Source organism: Podarcis gaigeae, assembly GCF_964106915.1.
Source record: "Podarcis gaigeae genome assembly, chromosome: 17".
Classification (NCBI taxonomy): domain Eukaryota; kingdom Metazoa; phylum Chordata; class Lepidosauria; order Squamata; family Lacertidae; genus Podarcis; species Podarcis gaigeae.
In genome coordinates, this window is record NC_139694.1 from 3,780,733 (window position 1) to 3,799,318 (window position 18,586).

The following is an 18,586-nucleotide window of genomic DNA, read 5'->3' on the forward strand; positions in this document are numbered from 1 at the left end:
GCAATGTCTGCCGGGGCAGCAGGTCGTGTGAAGGGGGAAATATGAGGGGCAGAGCGCACACGAGAGACCTGGCTCCTTGCGCCACGGCAAGAGGTCCCGAGGCTCCCAGGTGGGGGGAGCCACACACATCCCCTCGCCGCCCCCTTTGCCCTGGACGGAACCCTTCGCGCTCCTCCCAAAAGCGGGAGGCGGACCTCCCATCTTGCTTGGGAACACTCTGCACATGCCCAGAGGCCCTCTGATAAAGAAAATCCTTGCGCTCTGGGGCGCCCACAGGGCTGTGGGAGAGGCTGCTGCCCCAGCTGCAGACGGGGCGCGGGTGGCCTGATCTGCTGCCCCTCCGCCTCCTTCCAGAGGGGTTTGGAGCTCGCTCGGGGGCTGCCTCCTCTCCCCCCGGCTCCGGTAGCCCCTCCCCGAGAGGACCCCTTCCTTCCCTCCCTCCCTCGCGCCCTCCTGCCCGTTCATTCCCTCGCCGGCTGCGCGAAGAGGCGCCCGCCCCGCGCGCCCGTCCTCCCGCTCGAGGGGGCGGCCTCTGGTGGCGCGCCGAGCAGGCGGGGGTCCGGCCCGCCGGCAGCCCGAGGGTTAACCGCGGCCGGCGAGCGAGCGAGCGAGACAGACAGACGGACGGGCGGACAAGACAGCCTCGCCAGAAGAGGCTGGCGCGCAGTCCGCGCTGTAGCCTCGCCGAGCCCGGAGATGGGAAGCGGCGACGGCGGCACGCGGGCTCCCCCAAGCCCGGCGGCGTCCCCCCTCGCCGCCGCTGGGAAGGTGAGTGGCGGGCGGGCTGGCTCCCGGGCGCGCTGCCCGGCGGGGACGGAGCCAGGGCTCTCGGCTCCGGCTCTCCTCCGCCGCCGCGCCTTCGCTTCCCCACGGAGAGAGGGCTGCGGATGGGGCGGCGGCGGGGCGTGCTCGGGCTGCCGCCCCTCTTAGGTCAACGCTTCCCAAACGGGGCGGCTGCGGGGCGCTCCTGTCGGGTCCGGAGCTGCCCGCCTTCCGCGGGGCTCCAGTGAGTCGAGGGGAGGCGCAGAGGCGAGGGGGTGCTCGGTGGGGGAACGGGGTCCACTCGAGTCCCGGTTTTGTTTTCCGTGGGGGGGGGATGGAATTCTCCGTTTTCCTGTTGGAAGTAAGAAAGGGTGGTGGTTTTGAAGATGTGAGATAAAGGGGTTTCTGTGGGGTCTGAGGGAGAGATCCCCCCCGTGGGTTCCACAATGTGAAAAAGCAAATGTGTTTTTGTGGGGTTGCTTCGTGGACTTCGTGGCTTTCCTGCGTGTAGAGAGAGAGATCTGGAGAGCCCTGGGGCGCCTGGTCTGTGGAGCTTGGTGGACCAAGGAGGGATGTTCTGTTCAGTGCAGTGTGCTCTCTCTCTCTGTGTGTGTGTGTATGAGAGAGAGACAGAGAGACAGATCAAGGATGCTTCCTTTGATGAAGGAAAACAAGCTCCTTCTGGGTTTGTACTTGGCAGCCTCATCTGGTCCTATCCAGCAGCCTTGCCCCAGCTCCATGAGCAACTCTGGCTCCAGCTCCCCACAGCTCTTGACATGCATGATGCACCCAGACCTGTTGTGCCCAAAGAACAACTGTGACCAAGCAAGGCAAGGAGGAATGTCAGGGAGGGAGGAGTGTGATAACTTGAGCCCCTCTTGTGCACCGGCCAGGCTGGGTGTCCTGCAAAAAGTCCAGAGCCAGGGCAGCAATGAATGCGTCACACACAGCAACACAATGTGAGGAAATCTTCCAGACTGCTTGTGGATGCCCATGGGGGGGGGGAATTCAGCCCCTCTGGGAGGGGCCTCATTGCTGTGCTTGGACAGCCCCTTCCCAAACACAGGAAAATGCATTTGGCTCCCAGGATTTGCGGTGCCACCCTAGGCATGTTTACGCAACCCGCTCAGTTCAATGGCACTTATCTCCCAAGTGCGCGCGCGCTGGACTGTGCTTTTTGCTGTTGCAAGAGCTGGAAGAACAAAGCTTGCTGACATCCGTAGGCACGTTAGGATTCCAGGCCATCTGATCCACAGGTAGGTGGTAGTGAGGTTCGCTTTCTCAGCTGTTGAACATCAAACTGCTTCCTCCAGCAAGATTTGAGGCTAACACTTCCCCAAGCATCTCGCCTTCAACAGAGGCAACACCATCATAGGGTGAGATAGCTCCAGACTTTGCTTCACAACCTCAGAGAGCAAAGGCTGGAGGATTTCTGTAAACAGTGCATTAGCCACCATCAACATGAAGTCACAGCCCAGCTTTGGAGCACAGCAGGGACTCACACTTTGGGACAGCACCAGCATTCGTATTCTTAGTCCCAGTTTTTCCATCTCTATAGAGTGTCAGATCTGTAGACGAACATTAGAAATGCCTGTTCGGTTTAGGCCAAGGGTCCCTCGAGCCCAGCTTGGTCCCCAAAAGTAGCTGGGGAGGCTCACCGTGAGGCACAATGTAATACAGCTGTGCAGCGTCTAGCAACTGGAGGTAGACTGTACCCAGCCATGGAGGGTCTCTTTAGCTTGCCTTGGCTAGTCCTGTCTTCCATGAATTTGAGTATTTCTTTAGCCTCTAAGCTAGAAGCTGTCTCTGCATGTTCTGGTAATGAATTCTGTAAGCTAATTTATTGTGTGTTATGTGAAGAGCTACTTTTTTTTTTGTCTGTCCTAAATCCACTGCCACTGAGAGAAAGAAATAATGTTCCCTATGTACTCCCACACCATCCATAATTATGTTCACCTCTATCATGCTCCCTGTTAGGCGTCTCCCCCCCCCCCCCCGAATTCCCTTTTCCTTTCTCCAGAACATAGCAGGATCCATCACTGCAAATCTTCAGCCACACACACCAGCAGCTGGTTTTTGATACTCCCACTCCTACTGATTAAGAGTAGCAGTCTATTCATCTTCAAGTCTAGGTCAGTGTGGGATTCAGAACAATGGTGCAGAATCCCACCCACCGTCTCTAGGCTCTGGGGCCAGTTTTCCTTCTGCCCACACTGCTATATTTATATGACTATTGAACATCCTTGCATGCATCTGAAAGCCAGGAGAGACCAGTGAAAATTTGTCTGTATATATTTCTGGCTGAGCTTAGAGTAACTAGGGTCTTCCTTAAGACATCTTGGCAGCTGACGTAGAAAATCCAAATGGCTACATTAATGGCAAAATCAGTCCAGACATTCTCCAGCATGCAATCCATTGAAATTAATCCAAGTGTGCCAGAGCACATAGAGTTCTCTTGTGCAGCTCCTATTCATTCAGAGGGTCTTGCACAGGAGGATTTCCTGCCTGATTGTGCCCTGTGGTTCAGATCTATCTTTCAGTCTGCATTACTATCATGGTGGCAGAATCTGACACCTTGAGGTACTAGCCACACCTTTCCTCATGGGAGGGACTCAGGGTTTTACTTCTGAATAGATATGTACAGGACCGAGCTGGAGAAAAAAAAACCCTGTTTACTGTAAACAGAAAATGCACAGAAATTCTGGGAGCCTAGGCAAAAGCATACGAGACTCAGATAAATATTGTTATGTCAGGGAACAGTCAACTGTGAGATTAATAAGGGAAAGTGACATCTCACTGATCTACCCGAATTCTCCGAAGATGTCAGGCAGCATGTAGAACAGGGCGACCCAGTTGATTTAGTGCAATTGGATTTTCAGAAGCGTTTGACAAAGCCCTTCATCAAAAGCTCTTAAGAAAACAAAGTCATCCTGGAATAAGAGGGACAATCTTTTTGTGAATCAGTAATGAGTTGTTGCTGGGGATTTTAAATAAAAAATATGGAAACTCAAAACATATTTTTTCAGCATATTGTTCTGGCATAAGGCCAATTTTTTTTTTAAGGTACTTAGGTTGTTGTTGTTGTTGTTTTAAATCACCATGGGGGCACCATTTGGATTTTCTGCCTCAAGCACCGGAATGCGTTTTCTGTGCTGTGTTGAGAGATGTGCTGTGTTGAGGACTAGAACGATGACAGGGTCAGCATCGCACTGAAAGGCTAAATAGGAAAGTGGGAGCAAGCATCTGTGCATCAAAGAAGCGATGTTAAACATATTCAACAGTGACCTCAAGAAAGGAAGGGAGGGATGCTGAGGTGGAAACATTTTACAGCTGGCAAAGCTTTAAAGTCCAGAGCAGATTGCTGTTTTCTGGAAGGTCATTACACAACTGGGTGACTTTAGCAATAAAATGGCAGATGAAATTCAGAGTTGGAAATTGCAAAGTAATACACGCTGAGGGGAAACGGGGTGGGGGGGGGGAGAGAGGGAGGGTCCGTATTAGAAGTATTCCAATAAAAAGAGAGCACATATTTTAATGTCACCGTGTGGATCGAAGGTGTATTTGCACTTCTCTGTTCGGGGCTGATCTTCCTCCACCCACAGCTCAACCTGATGTTGCAGAGCAAGGGAGGACAGGGGCAGAGGAAGGCAGCTAAAATGATCAGTGAGATGAAACAGCTTCCATAATAGACTTGAGGCTCCTTGAGCCAGAAGACAGGAAGTCGGTGCAACAGAAGCACATGAGAAAATCATCAATGCTGTGAAGTAAGTTGATGGGGAGCGGCTGTTAATTTTACCTGGGCTCAATAATGCAAAAACAGCCGAGAACCTGAAGAGACGCAGGCAGAAGAGTCTAAACAAAATACTCAGTTTGATCCATGAATCAAATTTGCCACAGAACGTTTCGAGAACAGAAAATAAAACTCTTTAAAAAAAAGGATTTAAAAATTCCCGAAGGGAAAAAAATGTCAGTAGCTATTAGACAAGACAGTCAGGGAATACAAACTAATGCTGGGGGTGTTTCTAAAATCTCCCAACAGCTAAGAGCTATGAGTAAATGACAGGAATTGGGTTACTGCTCAATTGCTCCTTATTTTAATCTGAAGCACTGAGCAAAGGTGGGTGTTCTGGCATAAGTAGGTAAACTGTTGATTTATGCATGCATACCTTTTGCTTCTAAATGATCTCATGAAAGCCCTTGTAAGCTTCAAGTTACCTCTTGAAATATTTCTGGAAAATGGGGAGGATGCAAGGAGCTGCCTTGAAGCAACTCTAATCGACAGTCCAGCTACCTTGTAATGTTGTTGAACCAGGCAAGCAGGCAGGCATGTCTTGGATCACTAACTGGAAATTCTGGGAGCCCTGAAGTATTCTGAAATACTTCCAATAACAATAATGCTTAGCATTTATATGGAATTTTTTTATTGCTTTGCACAGATTACCTTATCTTTACAACACGCCTGTATGGTAAAGGTAAAGGTAAATGTACCCCTGACCATTAGGTCCAGTCGTGACCGACTCTGGGGTTGCGGCGCTCATCTCGCTTTATTGGCCGAGGGAGCTGGCATACAGCTTCCAGGTCATGTGGCCAGCATGACTAAGCCGCTTCTGGTGAACCAGAGCAGTGCACGGAAACGCTGTTTACCTTCCCACCGGAGTGGTACCTATTTATCTACTTGCACTTTGACATGCTTTCGAACTGCTAGGTTGGCAAGAGCAGGGACCGAGCAATGGGAGCTCACCCTGTCACGGGGATTCGAACTACCGACCTTCTGACTGGCAAGTCCTAGGCTCTGTGGTTTAACCCACAGCGCCACCCGCGTCCCTCCCTGTATGGTAGGTCAATATTATTATCTTGAGATTGCAGATTGCAGAGGCTGAGGGAGTGGCACTGAGTGAGGTCATGGCAGAGGAGAGATCCAAACCAGGTTCTGTCTGACTACGATCTCAATCTCTTTAGCCACGACGCTAAAGTAACTTTCAACTGTTGGCCTCATATATATGATAAACATTTACTCTGCTACCAAGGTAAAAAAGGTGCAGTCTGCATCTCTTCTCAGGTCCTAGCTAAGGTTAATCCAGGAACGAAAAAGGCACCAAGCATATCTTATTTCACTGCTCCACCGAAGCGAGGAAAATTAAACAAGAGTGTGTTAATTAATTAAACATCTGACTGAAAGACATGATTCTCAGTTGTGTGCATGTGTGCGTGCACACTCACACAATTCTCACAGCCTTCTGTTAAATTTCCTACAGTTATTTTTTGAAGAGTTCATGACGAACTCATGAAATTAATTGTCACAAGACGTGGAGCAGCCACAATGTTAGGTGGCTTAAAAACAACAACAACCCAAAGGATTGGACAGATTCCTGGAGGAATGTTGGCTGTCATGGGTATCTAATGCTACCTCCATTAAGTGAGTTCCTGCTGTAGCACTGCTGGTGGCTCTGTTGTCAGACGGGAGAGTAGGGAGAAATGGGAGAGAGGAGATGGGTTAGGCTCATTCTAAGATAATAGTCACTGTCCAATCACTCCAACAGACAGACACATGTAGCAGTGGGATGGACAGCTCTGTGTTGTTTTTTGTTGAAATAGATTTCTTTATTTCTGAACCATTCCAGATCAGCAGAATACAAGTTGTAACCAAGTATTAAAATCGTATCCCCATAGTAAGAAAGCATTGATTAGTGCAATTTTTTTCCTTGCAAAAGGTCTGTCAAAAAAGGTTTACTTCCATGAAAACTTGTTTGTTTTCACCAAACACAAGTGTTAATAAAACATTGCAATTTTATTCTTTATTACAAAGTATCGAAACCCAGCTATTGTTGAATTTTCAGTCAACTAATAGCTTGTGAGGGTTGAAGCTGGAGAAAGTGATGGAAAGGGAGGGTAAGTTTAGAAGTGATTGTGGGTTGAAGCAAACACGCCTGGTTCACAACCATACTTCAAAAGTCTCAATGGGAGGATTTAGAAAGGGAAATGCGAGTTTCTTGTCTGATCTCCAATGCTACATCCACTACCCCTAGGCAGATCTTACTCAGTTTGCTTTGAAACAGTCATTTAGGCTTTCCACATAGTGTCCTTGACATTGTGTCACTACTGTTTTGTTTTATCTTTAATAAGGAAAGGGAAAGGACAGGAGTAAGCCTCAAATTCACATCCAGACCTCATTTTAAAGGCTTCAAACAAGGGTGTTGTTGTAATGAGACATTGGGCTCTGGACACGTCAGGTTCATTGATTGGTTCAACACTAGCTACTTACTGTGGAATTGCCACACTTGGTTCACTCACTTTTTATGAGGCATCTATATGACATCATAGGGACGCGGGTGGTGCTGTGGTCTAAACCACAGAGCCTAGGACTTGCTGATCAGAAGGTCGGCAATTCGAATTCGCGTGACGGGGTGAGCTCCCGTTGCTCGGTCTCTGCTCCTGCCCACCTAGCAGTTCAAAAGCACAAAGTGCAAGTAGATAAATAGGTACCACTCCGGCGGGAAGATAAACAGCGTTTCCGTGTGCTGCTCTGGTTCTCCAGAAGCAGCTTACTCATGCTGGCCACATGACCTGGAAGCTGTACACCGGCTCCCTCGGCCAGTAAAGCGAGATGAGCGCCACAACCCCAGAGTCGGCCATGACTGGACCTAATGGTCAGGGGTCCCTTTACCTTTATATGACATCATAATGGAACTGCTGTTTTCCAACACCACCCTAAGTCTCCCATCTCTTTTTAAAGGTCAAAGAAAGAAAGTATAGCACATGGTTAGCTCCATTTAGCAGCGGATTTACTTTTTTATACTCTTTCAATTTGCACATAAGCATTTTTTTCGCTTACATTTTTAAAAAATCAATGGTGCTTAAAATGGTGCACAAATGTAGACATTTTCTATAAAAAAAATAAGCATGTTGGCTTTCCATTCAGCACCATTTTAGAGAGTGGGTTTAAAAAATAAATAAATCATTTAAGTTGCACTCAAAATACTTTTTAGTCTATATTTTAAGTAAACGTTTTAAAAATATTTATGCAGTAGCATGTAAATGAAAGACTGCTTGAGTGCAAAATTTAAAATAAACATGCTGCTGCTAAAATGGCTTAGATGTATTGCCACTTGCGCATGGGCTAGATCACACCCAATAGTGTGGGCAGAACATTGTTGCTAGTTGAGACCAAAAACTGCTAGTTTAGAAGCACTTCAAGACTCTCCAGTTCTGCCTCGTTCTTGCTGCGCTGTAAGAGCCATAAATCTAGGTCTCATGCTTCGGTGAAGTGTTTCTCTCGGCTTCTGAAGAATCCTAGTCAGAGGTGGTTATATCATCACATTGGTACCTCTTAGTGCAGTAGCATCTGTGGCACAGGAAGCTATGACATGTTGGTATCTAAGGCAGGCTTTGGAATGACTGCCTGTGTTAAGCATGTAGCTCACTGTGGATTTAATGAGCACCTTTAAAAAGCCTTTCAGGTCGTTTCACATGATATTATAAAGCTCGATAAATCTAGGCAGTTGGCTGATAGCTCATAACCTGTGAAGAACAGTTGACTCACTGATAATGTGGGAAGATGAAGCAATGAGTGAAGCTTGTGGCAGCGATTGCCCTAGGCCATCTTCAATATTTTCATCAATATTGTGGTCACCTGTTTGTTTTTTAGAAAGGGGACAATGCCACTTCACCAGAGATTGGCTGTGTGCATTTAACAGTTCTGCATGAGACTGTGATATTCTGCACAAACCTCAGGTTCCTTATGGCTATGAAGACAAGCCTGCAAGTGTGCGTGAAATGATGAAGGAAATATCAGGTGCCCATAAAGATGGCTGAATGAAATTTCCAAGGGTCACTGGAATTTGATTTCAATTAACTCCCCAGACCTCTTTGCCCTTCCCCACGATGATTAGGAGATGTAGAATAAATTTTGCAAAGGGAGAAAAATATGAAAAGATGCACACATTTTTTGGAAACAACAAAGAGTCCTGTGACACCTTAAAGACTAACACATTTTTAAATGGTATAAGTAGGAATTTTAACACAGAGTACACATAGATCTGAGTAGGGAGAAACATCCAATTCGGTGCTCTACCTTTTAAAATACATCAACAAACCACACAAAGTTCACAGGAGAGCAGCAAAGAGGATCAAGGATGTGTTGTGCAAGGAAAATGTGGGGAAAATGAAGAAAGTAAGCATGTTTAGCAAGGACCAAAAAAGGGTGAAGGGAAAATGTGTGTACAGTTTATATCCAATTTAATGGTGTAGAACTTAGGATCTTGAAGTAAGGGGAAAACCAATTTCCTTAGGTCAGTAGAGGAAAATGCGCTTAGCAAGCAGGGCGGTCAGTTATGCATCACTAAAAAAGAGGGCACCAATTTGCATAAAATTTGCATGTGCTAATTTATATGGCTAGAAGTAAATTTAGAAACAATTTTCTATAATTTAAATAGAGATGCACTACAGCTCCCCATGGTGGGAAAAACTTTGACTAAGTGACCTGCTATGAGCCCGCTTGCTAATTTATATGGCTAGAAGTAAATTTAGAAACAATTTTCTATAATTTAAATAGAGATGCACTACAGCTCCCCATAGTGGGAAAAACTGCATAGGTGACCTGCTATGAGCCGGCCTAGTCTGCTGCCCAGACGCAACTTCAAGGCCCTGCTCCCCTTGTAATGACGATTAATCTTTAAACTGGAAATAGAAAAAAGTCCTCAGGAAAGTAGGACATTCGGCCACCTTATTAGCGGAGAAAAGATGAATAACATACATAAAGGAGAACTTCTGAGCCATAAAAACTGACAAACTACAGCAGGTACTATATGCATTCAAATTATTTACAGCCAATGAGACACAAGGAGCCAGTGAAAGAGAGGGGGGTTCAACTGTAGTACCAAAAGCATGGCTTAGAGTTAATTGGCGATGGCAGCCTTAAAAGCTTCCAAAGGGAAGTAAAAGAAGAAGAGGCACGTGCCAACTTGACATTTAAATAAATAGTTTGGAATTTTAAAAGAAAAAGAGGTATGAAATGCCAGGACTTTCTCAAGACATGGTTGCACCCGAGACAGACCCTAGAATGTCACCTCCCTTCCAACCAGAGAAGAGGTGGTGAAGGAAGATCATCAGGGAAAAAGTAGGGGGAAGAAAGATCAACAGTGGGATTTACTGCCTTGGTGGATCTTGCTGCTTGAGGCAGTTGTCTCACCTTGCCTCATGGGTGGGCCGGCCCTATGAAATATACAGTAGGTCTAGCTAGAGCGCAAGTTTGCTGTAGACTGAAAAGAAAAGCTGAAGTAAGTTATAGGCTCACTTCACACGTAACACTAAGCCAAACCATAACTTTGCTTCTCCTCCAGTCCTGCTGGTGTTGCGCTGCTGTGAGCTAAGCCATGGTTTGGCTTGGCGTTACGTCTAAACTGAGATCTGTGGTTTATCTCACTCCAGGCAAACCACAACCTGTAGCCAAGGTTTGTTCAGTGGCTCACTACTTTTTGGTTTCCATGGCTTGGGGAGATAAAACATCAGTTTCACCAGTTTCAGACATAATGCTAAGCCAAGCTGTGGCTTAGCTCACAATATTGCGACAAGATCAGAGCAGGAACAAAGCGGCCACCATCTTCCCTCCAGGAGCTTGCACGACTGCTCATTCACACACAGCCATGGTTTGGCTTAGCGTTGCATGTGAACCGGGTCATAGGGTGGCGTCAATTGAAAATAAACTTCAGGAATTGCAATGGTTACAACGTGATAATGTATGTGAAGTGTTTAAATATTTAGCAAGAAATGGCACATAAATGTCCCTACAATGCATTAACCATGAGGTTTGTGCTCCTTCCTTCTGAGAGTTACTGCTTTCTGCTCACTCCACCACCTGACACTCATTTGGAAAAGAAAGAGAGAGGGAACATATCTCTGTCTATCTGCTTGCCTACCTATAGGGTGCCAATGTGTCCTGCTTTACAAAGGACACTCCTCTGTTCTGAAAGGCTCTCAGAAGTCAGTTCTCTGTTTGAAGGTGTCCTCTATTTGACAACTGCCCAGTCCAAGTCTGGCTTAAAGATAAGAAACATAAAAAGGGAGAGCAAGAAGCCTTGAAGTTGTCCCTCAACAGTCATGAGTACGTGGACATCAGATTTAGCAGGCACACAAGTCCCCTGACGTCTTCCCCACTTTGGTGAGATGTATTTCTATTGTAATCGCAGCAATTTCTGAATTTGCTCGTGTACATTTTTTAAAACCATGTGTTTTTCTTAATGTTCTCCCCTCTTTTCTTTTGGTAGTGCACGCCCACTTTTTTGACAATACGTGAGCTCCCGTTGTTCGGTCCCAGCTCCTGCCCACCTAGCAGTTTGAAAGCACGTCAAAGTGCAAGTAGATAAATAGGTACCACTCTGGCGGGAAGGTAAACGGCATTTCCGTGCGCTGCTCTGGTTTGCCAGAAGCAGCTTAGTCATGCTGGGCACAAGACCCGGAAGCTGTACGCCGGCTCCCTTGGCCTTTAAAGCGAGTTGAGTCGGCCACGACTGGACCTAATGGTCAGGGGTCCCTTTACCTTTACCTTTAACTGACCACCTGATTTACCTGTTGAGAAAGAGTGATCTCCCACCTGAAGCCTGAAGCAATGCAGCCACTTGCTTGGGAAGTGGTGGCCTTGCAAAAAAGAATGCTGTAGCCGTGAATAGATGGGTTGGGCTAGATGACGTTTGAGGCCACTTCCATGATTTGCTGTTTTTGGTGAGCTAAGCCTCTGTGACAGAAGCACCAAACAGAGGAGGATTGGGATCAGCAACCGCAAGGAACAGCAGTCTAGTATATTGAGCTTGGGAAAGGTTGTGAGGTGAGGGGAGTCTCTGCCATTAGGGTGGAAGACAATGTGTGGCAAACAATACTGGGTTTACCTAGCAGGGTGATAAAAGACGTTGGAAAAGAAAATGTGAGCTAGGTAGTGTGTAAACTCATGCACACCATCTGATTATTAAACAATCAGTCATAGCTGGAAATTGTTGAAAAAGCTTTGTGTTTGAGGCAGGTTGTGAGGTGTTTCAAAACATCCGTGGAGAAGGCAAGCCAGCATTTGAAGCCACAGCGAACATGAATCGTGAGAATAAGGTCTTGAAGAACTGCTGTTAGACAACGATTCAAGGCCTAGCAGCCAAATGTGTGAGGGGGAAGTAGAACTGAGGGAAGTGGCCCAGAAAACTTTGGGTTTTGCTGGAAGCTTCTGACAGAATCAATTACAGAATGGCAGAGCGAGGTTTCTGCTTTAATAACAGGTGTCCCAGCTGCCCTAGACAGTATCAGAAAAGTGAATCTAGCTTAAAAGCAACATTTTAATTAAATGTGAGCTTTCTTCTAAAGAACACCCCTCAATTTTACTCTATATGTGAAGAAGAAACTATTAAACCATTGAAAATGGATGCATTCATCACAATCAGCATAAGGTAATACGTTTTATTCCTTCCTCTAAATTCCATCTCAAAGCTCACATTTTCCTAACCGCCCCCCGCCCCTCCCTACTCAGTCTTCATCGCCCCTTTAACATAGATAACAGCTGCACATACACCATATTTTTGAAGCACCCCCCCCCCACGAATCCTGGGGAATATAGTTTATCCCTCACAGAGCTGCAATTCCCAGCACACTTAAAGGTAAAGGTAAAGGTACCCCTGCCCTTACGGGCCAGTCTTGACAGACTCTGGGGTTGTGCGCCCATCTCACTTAAGAGGCCAGGGGCCAGCGCTGTCCGGAGACACTTCCGGGTCACGTGGCCAGCTTGACATCGCTGCTCTGGCGAGCCAGAGCTGCACACGGAAACGCCGTTTACCTTCCCGCTAGAAAGCAGTCCCTATTTATCTACTTGCACCCGGAGGTGCTTTCGAACTGCTAGGTTGGCAGGCGCTGGGACCGAGCAGCGGGAGCGCACCCCGCCGCAGGGATTCGAACCACCGACCTTTCGATCCGCAAGCCCTAGGCGCTGAGGCTTTAACCCACAGCGCCACCTGCGTTCCCCAGCACACTTAACAAGCTATAATTCCCAGGATTCTTGGGGGCAGTGGCGTAGTGTGGGTTGTCAGCACCCGGGGCAAGGCAAGTAATTTGCACCCCCTAACTCGTGGATTTGCGCCCCCTAACCCTAACCCCCAGATGTTGCGCCCGATGCGGCCGGCCCCCCCTGCACCCCCCACGCTACGCCACTGCTTGGGGGGGGGGATATGTTTTAAATGTGCTTTAAATGTAAGGTGCATATGCATCCTGTTAAGTTGTGGGTGAACATATCAGACAACACAGCGATTCTTCAAACAGCTCTTGTTTATTCACAGGCCAGAACAGAACTGAAGGGTTCAGTCAGCCTGCTTATATAGAGCTCCAGTACAACGTAACTGTAACAGTTTCCTAAAACTATCCAATCTCTGAACATCACTTTTGATCCCTTATTTGCAGTATCCCCCTGCTGGCCCAGGGTGAGAACTTCAGTACATAACACATCCAGTCTAAGTGTGAGTAAGCACACCTTCTCCCAGTCCTTTTCTTAGGTTTGCCTTGCTCTTCTTGCTAACCTTTTCTCTCCCCGCTTACTGATACAACGAGAGAGAGAGAGAGAGAGAGAGAGAAAGAGAAAGAGAAAGAGAAAGAGAAAGAGAAAGAGAAAGAGAAAGAGAAAGAGGGAGATTCCTGTGTGGAAGGTGGCTGCATCTTTTGATGCGAACAGTAATGGAATCATAGAATTGTAGAGTTGGAAAAGGAACCACGAGGGTCTAGTTCAATCCCCTGCAATGCAGGAACTTTCTGCCCAACATAGGGCTCCAACCCGTGGCCCAGACATTAAGAGTCTCATGTTCTACCAACTGAGCTTCCCAATTTGGCGATGGTGGGGCAATACTAATATGTGACTGGAAGTGGACCATTAGTTGTAAGTGCTTTGGGGCAAGCTGTGTGGTGTGTGTGTGTGTGTGTGTGTGTGTGTACACACACACACACACACACACGCACTTGAGCTGCAAAGTGCCATGTACATCAATATGATGATTGCCCCAGTTGATGTGTTTATTACAGTTTGACACTGCACCTTTAAAGCACATTCGAAGTACAGTGGTACCTCGGGTTAAGTACTTAATTCATTCCGGAGGTCCGTTCTTAACCTGAAACTGTTCTTAACCTGAAGTACCACTTTAGCTAATGGAGCCTCCCGCTGCTGCTCTGCCGCCAGTGCACAATTTCTGTTCACATCCTGAAGCAAAGTTCTTAACCCGAGGTAATATTTCTGGGTTAGTGGAGTCTGTAACCTGAAGCGTATGTAACCTGAGGTACCGCTGTACACTTTCCTCTCTAAATAATTCTGGGCACCCTAGCTACAATCCCCAATAACCCTTAACAAACTACAGTCCCCAGAATTCTCTGAAGCTGGTGGAAACATGCTTCAAATTTGCTTCGAAGATCGCAATAGTGTTCAATGCAGCATAAATATTTTGTGGCATATGACTCTGTGAATGCTATAGGTGGTGCCTGTGTTGTCATTGATTGCGAATAACACTGCCCTAGCCCTCCCCTGTGCCTGGGCTCTTAATTTTTTTATTTTAAATGTCGCTTTTACTCCTGTAGCGGCAAGCACTTCCCTTGCTATGCTGCTTAAACTGGCAAGTGTTTGTGTACCCTTTCAGAAATAAAATGTCAACAGCAACGCCCTGATCTTCCATTTTGTGAAATGCCACCCCCACCCCCACAAGTCACCTTTTTATATAGGGCTCATTCATTTAGGGCACTTCATTACATGGGTACACACGGCTCTCTGCTTATACCCCCAGCTGTATGCATCACTAGGGGGGTGGCAGAGGCCTAGCAGGGCAAGGACCCCCTTGCATAGGTACAGTTCTGCACATGTGAGAGATGAGCCATTCCCTTAGCTCCCCCCCCCCCATTTCTGAAGGTTGTGTGTTCCCCTCTCTCAATGAAGAAGCACAAATCTCTCATGATTTTTTAACAGCAATAATGGACTATCCCCTGCAGCTGGGGCTCCTCTCTCTCTCTCTCTCTCTCTCTCTCACACACACACACACACAGTGTTCCTTCCCATCCCTTGTCCCCTCCGATGCACATGCAGGTACAGCAACTCACACTGGCGCACGGTACTAGAATTAGTGCAACGTGGAAAATAAAATCCTTTTAAAAAGGGGAAAAAAGGCTTTCCAGAATGTATCCTGTCCTAAATATAATGAGAGCCTGAAGTTGGTTTTTTGGACATGATGAAGATAGATGCTGCAGGGGAAAGAAGAAAGAATTCAGAAGTGAGCTATGGAGAGGATAAAAAAGATCTGAAGGCAAGTCTTATGAGGGTGGGCCAAAAGCTCCTGGTGTGGCTTGCCTGGAGAAAAGAAGATTAAGAAGGGGTATTTAAATATTTAAGAGAATTTTAGAAAGAAGATGGGGAGCAAATGTTCAGCCTGTTCAGTGATGTAATGAGTTTAAGCAAGAGGCAGGTAGCTTTCGGCTAAGCATGGGGGAGAGGCTGCCTGAATTCAAGCGATGGAAAATAACTGCCCAGAGAGGATTCAGAATCTGCATTCTTGGAGAAAGGGCCTCAAATGGCTTCTGAGGGGGCGTTTTATGCTTTGAATAACCGTCATTTATGTACCACATTTCAGGGGTTCAAAGCACACGTTTGGGTTGTAAGCCCCTTGAGATAGGGATCTGCCCTCTTGTACTCTCTAATGGGGCCATATCAACCAAACAAAGAATTGCAGAGGGAAATAGATCTATGACCCACGTGTGGGTAATTAATAAAAGAATCAGCTGGATTCCTGGATTCAAGATGCAGGGCATAACACACTCTCCGGAGGGAGAAAGACACCAGCAGAGTTTAAAACTTTGCTTATAGTGCTTTCCCCATTTCTGCTCCTCTTGCAATGAACAAACCACACTCTTCAAAGCTTTACTTACAAAATCCTAAAGTACTGTATGATTCATGTGTTATTCCATGCAGCAGCAAGGAGAACACAGGTAGAATTCCCTTGGGTACAAAGTACCAAAAGATGGTTTGAAGCAGGCAAGCTCAGACACTTTCTTCCTGGTCAGTTACATGGTGTGAAGAAGAGTGATGAAAGAATATTTATTTCCTCCCTCACTGGAGATGAGGGAGTGTGACCTAACTGAGTCAAGCATTACAACTTTGTGGTCTTTAACCCCTTCATGCATTAACTATCCCTATGCCTGCTAGTTTACTTTGACTACAAATTCCTCACAGTAATAACATTACAGTCATTCTTTCTGCAATGCTTATCACATACATTATTTCTGTAATCACATGCATTATGTCTAATGCTTATGACAAGTTGAATATAGAAAGCAGGAATATATTAGGATGGAACTAGGTGTTTCAGCTGCTATATCTGCTCCTCTGCTCACCCTGTAACATTTAATAATGCAAGGCATGTGATGTGTTGCCGTTCCACTGAAAGTTTCCCAGCTACGGCTGATCCACTTCACTGGCTGCTGCTCCATGGGGTAGGGAATGAGAGGAGGAAAATTCATAATGCATTATAAAGCTACATGGGCAGGGGGAGGAGATGCAGGCAGCGACAACACATCACTCATAAATGGCAGCTTTTATACATCTCTTTTGAAGAGGAGGGCTGTTCTGATTCATCCACCATGCTAAGTCAAGGCATGGTGTGCTGAGGGCACAACGGCGGATTCACTCTATCCCAAACTCACCATTTAGCTCTCCCAAACAAACTATGGGTTGAAAACCAGGAACAAACCTTGGTTGCGCCTCATGGATAGTCCAGAGAGTGTGGATGGCTCAGCAGCATAATGACTGGAGCTATTAAAGTGGCAGAGATCTCCCCAGGAGTCCACATCCTCACGTTCACACCACGCTGTGGTTTGGCTTAGTGTGACTTGCAAGGCAAGGCTGTGTTGCTCACTGCAACATCTTCTAGAGAACTTGCAGCTGAAAAGGATCCAAAATAGTAAGGTCCAAACTGGCTTCCCCACCCCAACAGAGGTTGAACCACCCCCTTCTCTTAGGGCAGGATGGGTCACAGCCTCTCTCAAAGAGGCGCTAGTCACTTCTGAAGTCCAGATCGAAAGCTCAATTCTGTGCAGTTTCAGAAACCAGGAAGGTCAAGGATTTGAGGAGCAGGTAGACCTCAGCCTTCCAAGCAGCTCAGTCTGTGATGGCAAAAAGCGTTAATGGAAAAATATTGTTGTTGTTTAGTCGTTTAGTCGTGTCCAGCTCTTTGTGACCCCCTGGACCAGAGCACGCCAGGCACTCCTGTCTTCCACTGCCCCCCGCAGTTGGGTCAAACTCATGCTGGTAGCTTCGAGAACACTATCCAACCATCTCATCCTCTGTCGTCCCCTTCTCCTTGTGCCCTCCATCTTTCCCAGCATCAGGGTCTTTTCCAGGGAGTCTTCTCTTCTCATGAGGTGGCCAAAGTATTGGAGTCTCAGCTTCAGGGTCTGTCCTTCCAGTGAGCACTCAGAGCTGATTTCCTTCAGAATGGAGCGGTTTGATCTTCTTGCAGTCCATGAGACTCTCAAGAGTCTCCTCCAGCACCAGAATTCAAAAGCTTCCATTCTTCGGCGATCAGCCTTCTTTATGGTCCAGCCTTCGCTTCCATACATCACAATGCTTTAAATTAAATCACTCCCCCCTCCAAAAATGTAGTACTGAAATGGTTGTATCCATGTTCCCCTTTTTATTCCTCCTCCTCCTACCAGATCATCACCTGCGCTAGGAATCGAATTGTTAACGAATCTATGACTCTTCTTTCTCCTTTTATGATTAACCGACTCCCCCACATTGCCATTATTACCTACGCTCTCTCTCCTCTCCTCTCTCCAGGCCCCAAAGAATCTGCTCAGACAAAGCAGCCCTCTTATTACCCCAACAACCCTTTTTTAAACAGGAAAATCCGCTTCCATCTTCTCCTCGCTCCCTCCCTGCCCCCAGCGGCTTTCCGCAGGGTTTCAAATGAGTCTGAATTTAAACATAATATAAGTGTCTAATCACAACTGAATCATATTCTATGAGAACATGTTCAAGAGATTAAAGTAATAAGGCTGCAATAAAAGAGCTATTTAGCAAGTAGTAAAAATGCACATCAGATTTGCCAGGATACAAAGTGAGAAGTGAATTTTACTTTTCAAGACAGAAACGTAGTCTCTGCATCTTGTAATCGTGTGAATATATGGCCATCTGTTCTAGTCACTTTTTATCTGTCCGTTGAGTTCCCCTTCTTCCTTTCACCCAGACTTTGTAGGCACACAAACACACAATGCGGGTGGGGGACTCTCTTAGCTGTCTTCCTTGCTTACCCTAGAACTTGAGGTCTGTCTGACAGCTCTAGCGAACAAGTCAGCAAAACATTAGCATATTGATTTTCCCTTCTAAGTTTGTTTGCTGAAGGACTTGTGTCAGCCACACCATTGTCAAGCACAGAGCCTTGGGTTTCATTGGGCTCCTCTGGGAGGGGATGTTTCTCGTAAAGATATTATCTCCAGTTCTTGAAATGACTTGTGAGGCTTACAGCACCCAGCTTCTCTGTATCTGCAGATGAGTTGTACCCGGGCCATCTCCAGGGCTTACAGGCCGGATCGTCTTTTGAACTCTGCACCCGCAATGGGAGACCGGAGTTTGGGGAAATAGCAGCAAGCTCGGTTGTATAACTGGCCAGATATAAGTGCAAACATACAATATCCGTATCCCAGTTTGCCATTTTTAAAGGCTATACAGCCATAATTTGTATCAAAAAATTGTGTGTGAGAAAGGGAGAGGGAGAGAGTGCGGGCAGTGATTAAAAGGGCAAAAGGGAAAGCCATTTTAGCCCTCCGGAAAGTAAAC

At 46.7% G+C, this 18,586-nt stretch overlaps 1 protein-coding gene across 3 annotated transcripts in view; it reads left to right on the plus strand.

The window, feature by feature from the left end:
• The first annotated feature begins 468 nt into the window (after positions 1–468).
• PIANP (PILR alpha associated neural protein) overlaps positions 469–18,586 on the plus strand; it is a 38,032-nt gene continuing 19,914 nt past the window's right edge. For 2 of the 3 annotated variants that reach the window (XM_083719672.1, XM_083719674.1), the window contains exon 1: positions 469–768. The gene's annotated coding sequence lies outside the window, so the exon portion shown is untranslated. Of the gene's footprint in view, positions 769–1,648; positions 2,019–18,586 lie in introns of those variants that run through there. The other variant, XM_083719673.1, reaches the window with a different exon arrangement.